Raw genomic sequence first — 16,616 nt, 5'->3', positions numbered from 1 at the left:
TTCCTAAACCTAATTAAGAACTTTTATTTTGAAAAGACTGGAGCGTAAATTGACACGTGCGTCACGTGTTGCTGCACATTTGTAGCAAAATGTCTGAAAAATACATTGTTGAAAGTTGTGCTGAGCGTAATGAAAAAATGTGTGTCTATGTACACAAATCAAATAGATTAAATTTCGGGACTATTTCACAAACTGCCGTGAGACTGAGTTGCTGAGGCCTCTAAAAAGCAAGTTTAAAAACCTGTAATGTCCCTTTCATATAGCTTTATTCCCTCTCTGTGCAGGGCATTGTGTTGACCTGGAAACAGCTATTCACCGCTGTGAGAAAGAGGCCCCTGAAACGCTCCCTCTCACTAAGAGAAACATATAACAGTATTAGATCTAGTTTAATTACACAGAGGCTTGCGGATGGGCCCCTCTTTTCTCTCGGCGGTGAAAATGCTTAGCGTTTGTTGTCGGTTCAAGGCTCTCTAAAGGATGTGCTGGCATGTGTAGGGTTCTGGCAGAGAGGAAACTTGCGGTGGGGGGGGGGGTGAACTGTTATTGTTTGAAAAGCGTGTAAGCGGCCTTCACAACACCGCATCCACGGAAATGAAGCAAAGACAGAGAGAGAGGGAGAGAGAGAGCAAGAAAGACAGAAAAAAAACTCTTGCGCAGCTTTGACTGACGACTTAACAGGCGAAACCGAATTTGTCTTTTGCCGGGAGATGTCAGATGCCTTGCCAGTTAGAGAGAGAGAGATGGAAAGAGGGAGAGAGAGAGAGAGAGAGAGAGAGAGAGAGAAAGCACACCACAGAATATCTCCTGCGTCTTTTTCGCCCTCTCTTTTCTCCTCCGGTTTAAGACGGCTCGGTGAATGCAACAACATCAAAGGCCTAGCACTCAGAATGTACATTGTTGTTCCAGTAACCACATGAAACAGAAAGGGAGAGATGGAGAAAGGCTGGGGAGAGATGGAGCAAGTTTTTTTTCTTTCCTTGTACATAAATAGGGAGCTATGGAGGGAATCGGTTTAGAAACGGTAGAAGATTAACTCTTTTATCTCTTCATTTCAAACGTCCTCCATATCCACTTTTCCTCCACATGCTAACCAGGTCAGGATCTTCACGCCTGACCAACACCGCTACAAAGCAGAGGTGTCTCCTGTATTAGGACACATGGAACTCCTCCACAAACAGAGCGTAGAAATAGAGCCGAGGAGGAGGTTTATACAGCTTCAGTCCTGACTCATTGTCATCAAGAAAGCCCTCTGTAATCGGAGCTAAACTTAGAAAGGAACGAGCTCTAACTCTGCCACAGACATTCCACATGTGTATAAAAGAGGAACGTAACAAAACAGTCCCAAACTTGTGCCTCAACGTAACCAGCTTTATTCCTGCCTGCTCTTATCTTTACACAGAGACCACCCAGGAGCAACAAGTCAGTTCTCACCTTTAGTTTAAGTGTACGCCTGTCTGTATACAGTGTGCGTGTGTGTGTGTGTGTGTGTGTGTGTGTGTGTGTGTGTGTGCGTGCGTGTGCGTGTGCGTGTGTGTGTGTGTGTGTGTGTGTGTGCGTCTGTGAATGAATGTGTTTTCTGTGTGTGTGCGCTTCTACCTCCCACCATCTGGGCCCTGTTTGGAGAGATTTTCTGTAAAAATCACAGTCACGCCGTGGCAGGATTACCACTGTGAAAAGCAGCACCTGGAAGAAACTCAGTGCTCTTGCTCCTTTCCCTCAGATGCTCAAGAGAAGTTTCTGCTTCCCAGCTTGAGGCGCAGGATTTGTTTTTTGACCTACATGGGCGTCCTAGGCCTCATGTTCCCGTCAACAAAAAAAAAAAAGCAAAAGAACACATCTCAAATTCACACTAAGCTACATCCAGCAGGTTAACGTATCACCACATACAGTAGATAAACAAGTGTGTGTGCATGTGGGGGTGCACACCAGTGTGTGTGTTTACACCGTAATATCATATTTCCATGTTGTTTTTTAATGGCAAAGCCAAGGCACTAAGGCTGATTATCCACACTGAGATATAAGCCTGTGAATGAAAGAGTTTCAATAATCCCAGATGGAAATTGAGTCGGAGCATCTCCACTAAAGATTTCCCATTAGAATAATCTTAGTCCAGATTAAAAACCACAATTAAAACGGTTTTGATGTTCCCACACATACACACAAGTAACGTCTCCAAGATAGAAATACCTTATGCAGCATTTGACACTATGTCGCATCTTATTTGTATCAGCAATATTTCTATTATCTACCTCTATTGATTATTGTTATTAGTCCTATTTGTATTACTACTTATAGCTGTATGCTGTTGTGGTTGCTGTGCGTCTCTATATAGAGTACGTTGTAGACCTTGATGCTATATAAAAAATTGAATTGAATTACATTGAACTTCTTCAGCTGCAAAAGGGTAACTAGGAAAGCTCTCATGATCACTCCAGTAACTTGGAGTAAAACACCCAAAAGTGTTTAAATGATTTAGTGTCAGCAGCTCTACTGCCTCGCAAAAATTACAGTTTTAAGTACAGTCAATTGCCACTAGGGGGGCCCGCATCTGAGGAGAGGCCCCTAATGGTGTGATTTAAAATGCTTTTGTGGTCCTTAAGAGTATCTGACAATTAAATTTGACCCCCTCTGCTCTTCAAATATCCAAAACGATCAAATTAAACTCACAAGATTAGGATTGAATTATGTTTCTGAGACAAACTGGGAAAAGGAAAACTCGTTCTGCCTCCTAGTGCAGGGGGTTCTCAAACTTTCTGGGGCCAAGGGACCCCATAACAAAGGAGAAAGATTTCAAGGACCGCCTCATTATCATTTGAGCCGGTCATTGTTGTGAAATAAACCCTTCAGGGCGTCGGGTTCCACCACCGTGTCAAGGTTTATTTCAACAACATGACCAGCTCGCTGTACATTATCCCTTACGTATGCTTTGAAGGTTGCTCATAGATAGAATATTGGGTGAATCTTGCGTGGCTGGATCTCTCTCTGCAGGGACAGTTGAATAGGGTGACTGCGTAGGCACTGCCCTGAATACAGGCAGCTATTTAGAGTTCACAATCAGAGGGCATCACCACAGTGCAATTCAAAAGCTCAGCTTTTGTCTCTCTGGTCTGGATCGCCTTCATTGCTTCTGATTCTGTGCGTGACGTTATATATCTTTGCTGAGTGTGTATTTCTTCCAGCCGTACCGTGAACACACTCCATTCATGTCCTCCAGCCCCTCAACCCTACAGCCGTGTGTCACTGTTACCATTTTGCCGTCCGCCCTCGCTCTTGACCTGCTGATCCTCTGCTTGGTGTCTGGCAGTGTCGGGGTCTGATGTCGGTGACATCATCCTTCACAATGAGTCCACTGCCACCTCTAGCTCTACTGTCCATTGTCCGCCCGACAGTGAGTGGCCTTGTTCTCGTGGAGAAACGGCGCTGGCGTGGCACGCTCCCTCTGTAAATGATGAAAGAGAGCTAGAGGGTCGTGCTGACTGCGCAGCCTTGTTTGGCCGACCGCGCTGGACGCTGAGCTTATCGAAGGCGCCTTTTCTCCCCTGACAGTAACTTCTGTGATCTGTGGAGATAAAAAAAGAAAGAAAGAATGTGTTTGATGTCTAGATTTGAATAAATACCCTGATGTTAATCGTTTTACAGCGTTAATCACATTTGGTGATAACATGGCTGCCTTGTGTGTGTGTGTGTGTGTGTGTGTGTATGTGTATGTATGTGTGTGCCAGCATGAACAAATCTATTCTGTATGTGTAAATATGAGCTAGACATGGTGTACATGAGCATGACTGTTAGTATGTGAGATTTATTGTTCTAACAGTGAGTTTGGAAGAGCGTTCGTGGTTCTGACATCCAACCAATAAAGGAGGCACTCTCCTCAGTCGTCCGCTGCAGACTTTACATTTTATGATACTCCCATGTTTGTTTTGTCTTAATGATGTGGGTCTATTTTGTTAACACAGAGGTGCATGAATTTAATCTCCACATGTAGTGGCTTAACAACATGCAATTAAAACCCACCATATAGAGTAGAGCCCAGAAATACTTTCGCTGGGTTTCCACCAAAGTCCCGGGAAACTACTTTTCAAGGAACTAAAAGGTTCCTTTAGCCACCCTATTTGACTGTTATTAAATAGGCGTTTCAGTGCTATAAGCACCATATATGATGGTCCATTAGGGGCCTAGAAATGCCTACTATGTTGTAAAAAGTGAAAGTGAAACAGTTAAGTCAGGCAACAAAAACTACAACTTCTTTAGGATTTAGACAAAAAAAAAACAACAGTTAAGTTTAGGGAAAAACATCATGTTTTGGGTTAAAATAACTACGAACACAAAGACAACTACACATTGTTGGGTTTCACACGGGATGTCAACTTCGTTCTCCTGGGTGAGAGCACCTGACTTCTGCTTCTGCTCCTTCATAATTACTACTGTCACTAGAGGTCACTGATGTGTTCTTTATACCTTCTTTCGGTGATCTACCAATGTAAATAGAAGATAAAACCTACTAGTGGATGCAGTAGGGCCCCTATTGACCCACATCTATGGGGCTTATAGCGACTGATATGCCTATTTAATAGCCTGACACAGTCTAATATCGGCTGCTTCAGCCCAGCGTTGTCTGTGTTTCCACCGCGTCTGAAGACCTGCGAAGATTAGGCAAATTAGTCCGCTGACGTATGAAAAAAGCAACATGACATGGGACGAGGGCTGCCTGTGGTCACAGTGGTAAACATACTCTGCAGTCTGCAGTTCAGGTGTGCCCGTCTGTTTCCATCTAAAAAACTAGTGGTTTTGTCTCATCGCAACGATATTTACTGCTGCATATATCTACTGCTGCACGTTGGATGTAATGATGAAATGCAGCAGAGGGAAAATGAACTAAGAGCGTCTGTCTCCTCAGTAAATCATCTGTTTGAGTGGCTGAAGGTTATTTATTTCTGCTTTAGAACGTTAACACACTGTGAAACAATCTGAACATTTCTTGTTGGTCCATTCACAGCTAACCGCCCGCGCTACGTCTCCCTCTCTTCTACCGCTGCGCACGATCTCACTCTCTTTTTCTCTCTCTCTTTTTTAAATGAGTCAGGAAGCCAACAGCAGAGCCTAAATTTACTGTCAATGGTATCAAACAAAGAGAAATGCTCCCCCTCGTCCTAAAATGGTCCTAAATCGATACTGGAGTACTTCCTTATTTTATGAATGAAGCAGTACAGTTGAGGCAGACTCCAGCCCGAAAGTTCTGGTACTTTCAGAAAGTACTACTCCCCGACCAGGGCCTTTTTGGGTGGTAAAATGTCCCCGGAACTTAATTTAGACCCTGGTCCCTGCGGGGGAAATGCAAAGAGTTCCTCAAAAGGTTCCTTGTTCCGGGGGAAAGTTCCTGCGGTGGAAACGGAGCTTTTGATATATCCACATTTAAGACATAAAGGAGAGAAGTTAAGAGTGGTGTGTCTTTGCCATCATTCGCTGGTGATTGAATTTGCTGTCTCGGTCATCTTAACCTGTTGTTGAGACATACATGTGGATGAACAGATGAGTGGAGATAATGTGTGTGTTTTCCTGGAATTCCACAGGGATCCACATCTGGACTGGATTTTTTTTTTACGCATTACGAAAAGCCCCGGCTGCTGAGCTGAAAGCTAAAATGAACAGCAGCCAACTCACAACGCTGTGCTTTTACCCAGAGTTTTCCGAGTCAGGTAGCCCGGAGAGGTCGCTCCACGGTGGTAAACTTGGAAGCATCTGGCTGCGATATTACTAAGCTTCTAAACAACTCTGATAAACTGTAGCGGAAGAATATTTTTTAGCCTTGACTGAATGGTTTTTTTTTAAAGCAGATGTCTTGTCCATCTTCCACAATCTGTTCTATTAGATATTGATGTTTGTGTCCGTTTGATCGTCTGTTATACCTTTACTTGCTGAGACAGTTCAGGGTCTTTGTGATGTAAATTCAACATCCTATAGCCCGTGTCCTTTGAAGGATGGAAGAGGCTCAGACAGACCTAGACAGAGAATTTTCTCAGGATTCACCGTAGGTGTCCACAGAGACAAAGCTCGCCCCCCCCCCCCTTGTCAAAAAAAAAGGAGACTTTCGCTTGCTGCCACACCATATGGAGAATTGTCCCAATTTCTTTTCCTTTATATCAAATGCAATGCGTTTCAAGTCAAACCTTTTGTAGCATATTCCACATGCGATTTGGGCTCTTGTGTGGCGACGCAAACTTTGTGACTTTTGATATCTCGGTGAGCGCTGTCTGACAAGTTTCTGTCACTCACACTTTCTTTCCTTTTTTCTCTCTCCACCAGCAAGCATATTTTCTACCCCATCGATTGATTAGCATACATCAAGCCGCTGTCGTCATGGCAAACTTCATTTGAAATCTTCAGTACTTTCCCCGTGTCCTTTCAACCAGCAGCTGTCAGCCACATCAACACTAGACACGCTCTGCGCCAGACAAAGTTAAATTGAAGCACACTCTAACACTATATATAGATAAAATGTCATTTCTTTCAAGAGACAAGGCACCTTCGAAGTCGTCAATACGGAGCGCTTTATCACGGGCAAAATAACTTTGAAACTGGAGAAAAGAGTAAAGATGAAACGATTATTCTCTCTTCCCACTTTGTGCTTGAAAGAGGGAAAAGGCGAGATTATTCTAAAGTGGTAGAAGCGTTTAAGGGGCTTGCTTTTTGATCTGCCTGTCCGTCAACGAAAACGAAGAGCACCTCCTGATGCTTCTGATCGTTAGGTGGCCTCAAAGTGTCTCAAAGTCTCTTTGTTATCGCTGAGTGCGTCGATTAAAGGGAGGAGTATCATTTAGTCATTTTGCCATTGAGCGAAAGAAAAGGGAGGATTCAAGAGCTTAGCGTTCATTTTCGTCAAACTCTCGAGGTGCGGTGATGAAGTCAGCTTTCTTTTGAGAGACGAGTTGAGGTAAAAAGATGTGGAGTGAAAGTTTTTGCTCTGCAAATTTTGAAAGGCCCCACTGAGATGAAATAAATAGTGATCAACTTTAATTAAACTTTTCTTTTAACAGCCCCCTGTAGGACGACAGTTCTGAGGAGAATTCTGTCTAACAAGGTGTTACTGATGGTTGTAGCTAATACATGCACATCACCACACACACATACACAGTCTCTCTCTTTCTATTATATCTATCTATGTCTGTCTCGTACACACACACACACCACACACACACACACACACTCAGACTGAGAATATATAGAAAGCTTAAGTACATGTTTATTCAACGCAATCTCACGGCAGTTTTGTGAAATAGTCATAAAATGTAATCTATTTGATTCGTGTACATAGACCAAATTTCCCCTTTTTTCGATGCTCAAGACAACTTTCAACAACATATTTTTCGTGCGTTTTCCTACGAATGTCCCAGCAACACGTGACACATGTCAATTTCTGCTACAACTTTTTCAAATTAAACCTACTTAGTTAGGTTTAGGAAAAGATTGCGGTTTAGGTTCAAACAACACCAGAAGTACGGAAGTTACGTGACAAATAATTCAACTTTGACTTCTGGTTTCACACGGGACACAAATACCGGCCTCCTGGGCGAAAGTCCATGTGTTATATGACCCACCTATCCACCCTGACATCCTCCCTACGCGGCATTATACTTCCCGGTTCACAATTATGTGGATTACATACGAATTGATTTGTGCTGACCATTACGAAAAAAAAATTGAAATTTTGTGACAATTTCACGAACTGCTGTGCTGGTTTATTGGGATATGTCAAAATTGATTTTAGAGGATGTGGGCACAAAGCATGCCAGAATCAACACACTCTGTATGTGCCTGGTTCCTCTTCTCACCAGAGGACAATGCCATATTCATCGTCGCTTCGTTTTCCAAACACAGTATCTGAATTCTTTAAACATGCCTCTCAGTCTGGAAGTCCCTTCCATTCCTACTGTTTCAGTTTTTTTTTCCTTTTTTCAAATACTCAGTCCTGTTGCGAGGTGTCTCTTAGAAGTTGAAAAGTTCTTTTCAAGCCCGAAGTTTTTGCCGTCTTCACTTTTCAACTGGCAAAGATGAATATCAGTGGGACAAAGCATAGAAAGGAAAGGCTTTTGACAAGACTTCTAAAGGCCCAGGAGCTCGTCTGTCTCTCCCTTTGCAGTTTTCCCATAACTGGCTTTCTCGCGTGGCTGCTAAAAAGACACCGTATCAAATGCAAACTGAGAAGTCACAGTCTTTCAAGATACATCAGTGGGGCCCTTGCGGAAATGCTGCTCTGCTTAGGTTTTTCACAACTTTTGAGAAATGAGAAATTGGCGCATTCTCTCTTGTGTTATCAGAGCTGCTGACAGTAAGTTCATGTTCCGTATGTGCAGAAAGACGGTTCCATGAATACATGACCCAGAGCAAAGTCGAGTTTTAAGGTGCAACTTGTCAGACTTTAACTTACACAGTATGAGATTTATATGGCATCTCTTTTGGAGAAAAACAATATATTGCTGTCATGGAATAACAGAGGTGGTGCTTACCTTTATATATGAAGCAGACCTCTCTCATTCCAGCCCAGTTGCACAGCAGTTTGTTAAATAGTCACAAAATTGTATGTATTGATTCGTGTACATAGACACGAATTTCAAATTTTTTCTGTGATGGTCAGCATGAAATCAATTCGTATGCAATCCAACGTAATTATGAACTGGGAGGTATAGAGAGCGGCAAACACTGTGTAGGGAGAAGGTCGGGGTGGATGGGTGGGTCAAAAAAGACAGGACTTTGCCCAGGAGACCGGTGTCTGTGTCCTGTGTAAAAGCACAAGTCAAAGTTGTTTTATTTATCACGTAACTTCCGTACTAAAGTTACGGTACTTACGGAGTTATTTTAACCCAAACCACAATCTTTTCCTAAACCTAACTAAGTCCCTTTTTTGACACGTAACTTCAGTACTTAAGTTATGTCCCCTTCCGGTGTTATATAAACCCTAACAGCAATATTTTCCTAAAACTAACTAAGTAGTTTTATTTTTGAAAAAGTGGAGCGGAAATTGACACACGTGTCACGTGTTGCTGGACATTCATAGGAAAAAGCACAAAAAATAGGTTGTTGAAGTCGTGCTGAGCCGTCACTTCTCTATGTACACAAATCAAATAGATTACATTTCGTGACTATTTCACGAACTGCTGTGAGACTGTGTTGCTCATTCATAAAACTCAGAAATGTGTGAAATGCTAGAGGAATGGCACAGCACAATGGAACAACATTTATGGTATAAAACAACATAAATCCCCAATAGTTTGGTTTTCTTTTCATACAGGCGTGAGTTGCTTTTTGTAGCTTGTGCTGTCTGGACAATCTGTGTTAGATATTTGAAGTCTAAAACAGTCAGTGTTTGGTGTCCACCAAGGCTGGGGGGCCTGTGGGTTTAACACTTTCAAGAATCACTTTGTGGGGCGGCATCGTGGGGGCAGCCTCAAGAAAACCTGAATAGCTGAAACTAGACCTCTGTGCAAATAATCACCCTGGGCCTCTGTAAACCATCATGTTTATGCATTGTAAATTGTGAAAAGGAATGCTTTAACATTGTGTGGCATATGTATTTCAAGGCTTTGAACATTGGATGGTATCCGAATTTCACCCACACAACCAACAGGCTTGTTGCTTCGCCTTTTGACTGAAATATCATTCAGATTCCAAAGGGACTAAAAAAAAAAGCAACCTTTTTTGAGGCTGCCCTAAAGAATGTGTCTGAAACCATTCCAAGCTGCTTCCATGCATTTAGCTATCACTGCTGCAGGGTCAAAAACCTTCCACCAACTTCTCACTATTCTGGGTTTTACTTTGGTGACCATGCATTTTTGAAATTACACAACAGGCTTTCAAAGGTTTGTCTGAGCCTTGACTTCAAAAATGTTCTAAATCCATAGAGGACGTATTATAATCCTTCAATCCTCCACTAAAACTGGACATACAAGGTAACATACAGAGACGCTTACATAAACACACAGTGGAACATATTTAGATGTTGCATCAACCTCTCTTCCACCTTTGAAGGTGTTTATAAGAGCGTTTTTTGGCAGGAGTGCAGTCGCCACAAACCGGTTATCTCTTTCCTTTCCTGTAAATTCACCTCATTTGTAACACACCTCCTCCTTGATGTGTGGTTTTGAAACCTTGTCTCACAACCTGTTACCCACTGAGTCCTCAAAAGGGACCGGGAACAGACAGGGTGATGTCATGACACACATAGACAAAGATCCACCCCACTCCCTGTACCCTCAACAGGTTCTATTACCTTCAGTATGTCTCCGGCTCAATAAAACAGACAGATGTCTCAAAGATTTGTTGGTTTTACCTTGTAAGCTCCTCTCCTCAAGCATACTTTACTTATTAGTGTGCCTGTTGAAATAGACCAACATTTGAAATGTTCCAAGTGACTTCCAAATGGCCCATGTAACGCTATGCTGAAGAGTTGCTGTGTAGTTAGTTGAACCAACAATAAATCCAAAAATGATGATCTCTGATTTGTTCCCCTACCGTGTCCTAAAAAAGATATAATAGAGGAGCTTTATGGCTCCAAGCTATAGACCAGACCAGCATGGCTTTATGACTCCAAGCTATAGACCAGACCAGCATGGCTTTATGACTCCAAGCTATATACCAGACCAGCATGGCTTTATGACTCCAAGCTATAGACCAGACCAGCATGGCTTTATGGCTCCAAGCTATAGACCAGACCAGCATGGCTTTATGGCTCCAAGCTATAGACCAGACCAGCATGGCTTTATGGCTCCAGGCTATAGACCAGACCAGCATGGCGTCCTCTCCGAGGCTGCGCTCCCTTTTGGGGGAAAGAAACTCGCTGTCACAGGAGAGGAAATGATGAACAGCTGTTGTGTGTAGCAGGTTAACAAGGCTTTCACACTGAGATCTGAGGCTCATACGATACGTGAATATTCACTGTCAGTGTGCTAAATGGCTAATGATGCTGGTGACAGTGACTAGCATGGCTAGCTAACGTTAGCTTGAGTGTTGAGGCTGCTGCAGTGATACATTAACGTTTATAGCAGCATCAGAACTGTCGTCTCCAGCCTATAGATCAAACAGTTGGTTATTAACCGTTGGTTATTTACAGACAACACTTAAGCCATGGGCACACTGCCCGGATGAGGCTCGCGTGACGGCAGCATCACGTCATGGCTGCGTGATGCACACCTAGGGTGTACACACTAGACGCGAGTTAGCTGCCTGTCGGAGCGTGTCTGCTACCTGTCAGCTGTATTCTGCTGCTGCTGACAGCCCTTTCTTTCTGCATAGAGTTTGCCTTTAATGGCCATTTAACTTCATGATAAATATAATTTATATTTATTTTAGACAGAGAAAGGTTCAGAAAACGTGTGGTAAATTAGTAAATAATAGTAATAATCCACAATTAAAACTCAGTAGGCCTACTGTATTCCTTTATGATGCTTTCAAGTCACTGCTTGTTCCACATCACTGTCCGGCACAAATTTCAGAATAAAAGCCTCGTGTTAACAAATGAGGGAATTCTGACTATAGAAAAATGCCTGAGGGCTTTTATTTTGAAATGAAAGCAGGAAGTGTTGATTTAAACCCCAAACGTAATAAATTTTTTGAGCTCCCAAAGTGACTGTCGTGTTTTCCACAGCACTGACTGCTCATATTTCAGAATAAAAGCCTTGTGTTAACAAATGAAGGGATTCTGACTATAGGAAAAAACGCCTGAGGGCTTTTATTTTGAAATGAAAGCAGGAAGTGTTGATTTAAAACAGGTTTACTTAACTTTATTTTTTTCATCTCCGTAACATATTCTACAGATAAACCTCGAAACTGTATTAAAGTCTTGCTGGTATGAAGTTAATGTACAGTCACTAGATCACTTTCACTGTCTGTGACATATTTCTACAGATGTCCAGGACATGTAAACTGCAGTAAAGTCTTGCTGGTATGATGTTATATACAGTCACTAGATCACTTTAACTGTCTGTGACATATTCTACAGATGTCTAGACATGTAAACTTTATTATGTAGCTGATATGATGTCCATATACTGTTAATAGATCACCTTCACTGTCTGTTGCTGCTGGGACACGCAGCTGAGACACGAGGGGCTCGCGTGTAAAATAGGCGAGCCTTCTATTCTATAAAATAGACGCGCGTCTCATGCGGGCAGGTGTGTCCACTCTAACCTGTTAACATGGAATGAACATGGACGCCGAAATAAAAACAACACGCCACGCGAGCCTCACGCGAGCCTCAAGCGGGCAGTGTGTCCACCACTTTAGTCTAACGGGATTCAGTCAGATATGTAGAGATGTCTGGATCAATATCTGGTCACTGTGTTGGAAGGGGAAGACTGAAGGGACATGGTGGCGATCAACCTTCATTATTAAGGTATCATGAACGCTTAGGTTCAGGCTAAAATATTTACAAAGACATGTGTATAAAACAAACGTTTTTATAACAAGAGATGACTGCATACGAGTTTGTCAAAATTACAATCCAAACATTCGTCAAATGGCATTGAAGTCTATGAGATTGTTCGGTTTTCTTTCCCCCAAAAGGGGGCGCGGCTTTAACTTTTTGGCAAAGTACCCGTATGTGCCTGTCTGATGTATACCCCTCTAGCAGCAGTTTCTCTTCATTATATGCATACAATGAATTTTCTAAATAAACTTCTGTGGTTCACAGGAAACAGCTTGGTTAGGTTTAGGAAGAGATTGTGGTTCGGGTTAAAATAAGCAGCTTTGTTATTTTTACTTTGTTGCAACTTAAGTTGTTACGTAACTTAACTTCTGTACATGGGCTACACTAACTCACATTGCTTTTGGTTTCACACGGAGCACCAGCAGTCTCCTGGGTGAAAGTCCTGTGTTTTTTGACCCAACCAATCATTGTCTGTTTGGACCGTTGGAACTTAAGTATGAACAACACATTCCTCATCCCAACTTGTCACATACCACCCTTGGCGTCACTTTATATCTGGCATCAAAAACCACCATAATTAGGTTTAGGAAAGAAATTGGGCTCAAAACTACTACGTTTGTACAGTGAAAATGAAAGTGAACGTTTTCTGAACACGGGGACAAAAGCGGTCTCCTGGATGAAAAGCCTTGTGTTATGTCATATGATAATGATATGTGGTGGTCGGACTCTGCAGGGGTCTAGTGTAGTCAACAAGAATGCATAACTTGTGAAATCTACATTGATTACAAGCGGTTTTACCCCCTGAATGCGCATGCACCACAGTACTGTCTGTATCGAAGAAACCCCGTCTATTGATCTTCTTAGAACAAGGGGACAGTCCGGACAAGGCCCCCAGACAAAAAACTGTCAACATGACACCTATAACAGGCGTGTCAAGATCTTAAAGCTCTGCAGTCATGCCTCTCCTGCAACTTTGATCTGCTGCCTCAACATCTACACACATTCATACACACACTCAGGTGAAATCCTCTTTCCTTTGTCAAGCAGAGAGGTGATTTATACCGCTCAGAAAAGCAAGTAGGGTGACATTTTGGAACTTTGGAGCTCGGAGAGGGGGCTTGAGGAGGAAATATGATAAGTTATGTCTGTGGAATGTCTCGGCAAGAATGTTGATCTCTCACCTCATCTGTGTAGCCGCTGAACTCTGGTTGCAGTAGCTTGTGCATTCTCCTTCAACATGCAGCTAGTGGTTTTTTTTTTTAAACACTCAAGTCTGTGCCATATCACAGATTATGCCACAGTCCACTGGGTTACAGAGTCAGCAACAATGAACAACCTGTGGATGACACAACTTGCTAAAAGTTATAAAACATTAGAGGATTTGTAATTTGTTTTTTTTACTTGTAATAGAGCTGTTAATCGATTAATATATTTAATTGTGATTAATCGTATGATTGCCCATAATTAATTGTGATTAATCACAAAATTAATTACACATTTTTTATCTGTTCAAAATGAACCTTAAAGGGAGATTTGTCAAGTATTTAATACTCTTATCAACATGGGAGTGGCAAATATGCTGCTTATGCAAATGTATGTATATATTTATTATTATTGGAAATCAATGAACAACACAAAACAATGACAAATATTGTGATGACGTGATTATCATAAAGTGGGCATGTCTGTAAAGGGGAGACTTGTGGGTACCCATAGACCCATTTACATTCACATATTTGGAGATCAACGGACCCCTTTGAAATGGCCATACTAGTTTTTCCTCACCAACATTTAGTGTAACTTTGCAGCGTTATTTAACCTCCTTCCAGACAAGCTAGTATGACATGGTTGTACCGGATGGACTGTTTAGTTGTCTAGTTTCATATGATAATAGTATTTTCACTCTAACTTTAAACCATATCCCACTACAAAGGAAGGATCTGAAAGATCAATTGTTGATTGTGTTGAATAGTGCATTAAACTGATTTTGCCTGAAGTGGTTATTATAGCGTTAACGTTGACAGCCCTACTTGTAAATAACAACTTTTGTGTTTTGTTTGTTACAGGTGGCGGCTAATGTTGTGGAGGAGCATCATTAGAATAGAGCTGACATACGGCAGTGGGTAAGTACATGTTAATGGCTTCAAAGTTGGGCACTTGATAGGCTGCCACTGTCATTCCAGCTTTCAGACATCTGCATTAGGATTCCCTTAAAGCTTGTTTATGGTACATGAATAAATGAATTCTTCTGAAGTCATTCTTTTTTGTCAAGTATTTTTTGGCCATATTTCTTTATCTTTATGAGATAGCATACAGTAGAGGAAGTGACAGGAATTGAGGGGAGAGTGAGATGGGGGATGACATGCATCGAGAGGTCCTTAGCCAAACCGATCTTGGAATGCTGTGATCCAGCCCAGTCGCAACAGCAGTTTGTAAAATAGTTACGTGAAATAGTTGGTCAGCCTGGAATAAATTTGTATGTAATCCACGTAATTGTGAAACCGGGAAGTAAAAAGAGCGGCGGACATTTTGTAAGAAGGAGGTCAGGGTGAATGGGCGGATCAAAAAACACAAGACTTTGGCCCAGGAAGCCGGTATTCGTCTCTCATGTGAAACCACAAGCCAAAGTTGATTTAATTGTAATGTAACTTTTATACTTAAGTCCCAAACCGGGATATTTCCTAAAGCTCACTAAGCCGTTTGGGTCACGTAACTTCCATACTTACGGCACTTCTGGTGTTATTTAACCCAAACTGCAATCTTTCCTAAACCTAACTAAGTAGTTTTATTTTGAAAGACTGGAGCGTAAAGTGACACGTGCGTCACATGTTGCTGGACAATTCGTAGGAATTTATAGTCCTACTATCAAACCACTATCCTCAAACATACAGAATGCAATTAAATGATAATTCCAGTGTATTTCAACTTGGGTCTTATTTTCATAGTTTTGGTCATCATTTAGATGGTTGACGTCACAAAAGCTTATTGCTGAGATCTGGGAACATGATAACATGGCAGAGCGATGACCTCAAACTGTGAGATGAAAAGTTTTAAACAAAACTTGGACAAATTTATTAGGAAGAAAAAAACAAGATGAACATTGGAATGATTATCAAATCTGCCCATTTTTAAACATCCATCACAGCTTTACTGTGACCTCGACCTGCAACAACTCATCAATTAATCGGTTGAAAGAAAAGGAACAACTATTTTAATATCGATTAATCATTTTAGTCATTTTTAATGCCAAAAGTATCAAACGTTGCTGGTTCCAGCTTCTTGAATGGATCCAATGCTTTCCTTGTCATATAAAATGTCTTTGGGTTCTGACTGTTCACACAAAACAAGCAATTTGAAGACTTGGGCTCTGGAAATTGTGGATGAGCTTGTTTCACTATTGTTTGACCGTCTTTAGAATACATGATTAATGCATTAATTATAGATAATAATTGGCAGATTCATTGATAATAAAACATTTCAGGTGCACTATTTATCTCTTCAGATCTGGTTAATATGTATTATTATAATATATATTATTTAATCTGGCTAAAATTTGAATGGCAACTTCCCCACTTCCAACCCCCCTACTTCTGGCGCCCTTTGTCGGACGGACCCATCTTCAAACTCTGCCTTCATTGACCTCAACTACACACCATGTAAAGTTTGGTGACTGCATCTTGCACGTTTATGACTCTATCATGGTGAAAAAATCTGTCCGCAGACAGACAGAAATATCAACTGGCAATGTACTCAAAAACTGCTTCTGTGGTACTGATAACATGACACATTTTACCACGAGGACACAGACTCACAAGGTGAAAAACAATACCAGCGTTGCTGTCCGCGGCCGGTAATAAAAGCAGAATGACCCTTTAAAGCAGGGGTGTCAAACTCATTTTAGTTCAGGGGCCACGTACAGTCCAATTTGATCTCAAGTGGCCGGACCAGTAAAACCAATGTATAACAACCTATAAATACAACAACGCCAAATATTCCGTTCCTGTTAGTGTAATGAAGTACAAATACATTGTAAGAACGTTCATGATTAATGGAAAATCCATTTACAAAAGAGAACGATGAACAGCCTGAGATGTCCCGCTCATCTCTTGGCCACGACTAAAAACAGTAGTACACTAATATGATATTCCTGAGCACTGGAAGATGCTGTGAACAGCACCAAGCACACTGGTTTCCAATT

This window comes from Sebastes umbrosus, chromosome 3 (genome assembly GCF_015220745.1).
Source record: "Sebastes umbrosus isolate fSebUmb1 chromosome 3, fSebUmb1.pri, whole genome shotgun sequence".
NCBI classification, from domain to species: Eukaryota; Metazoa; Chordata; class Actinopteri; order Perciformes; family Sebastidae; genus Sebastes; species Sebastes umbrosus.
Note: the sequence above shows the minus strand (reverse complement) of the source record.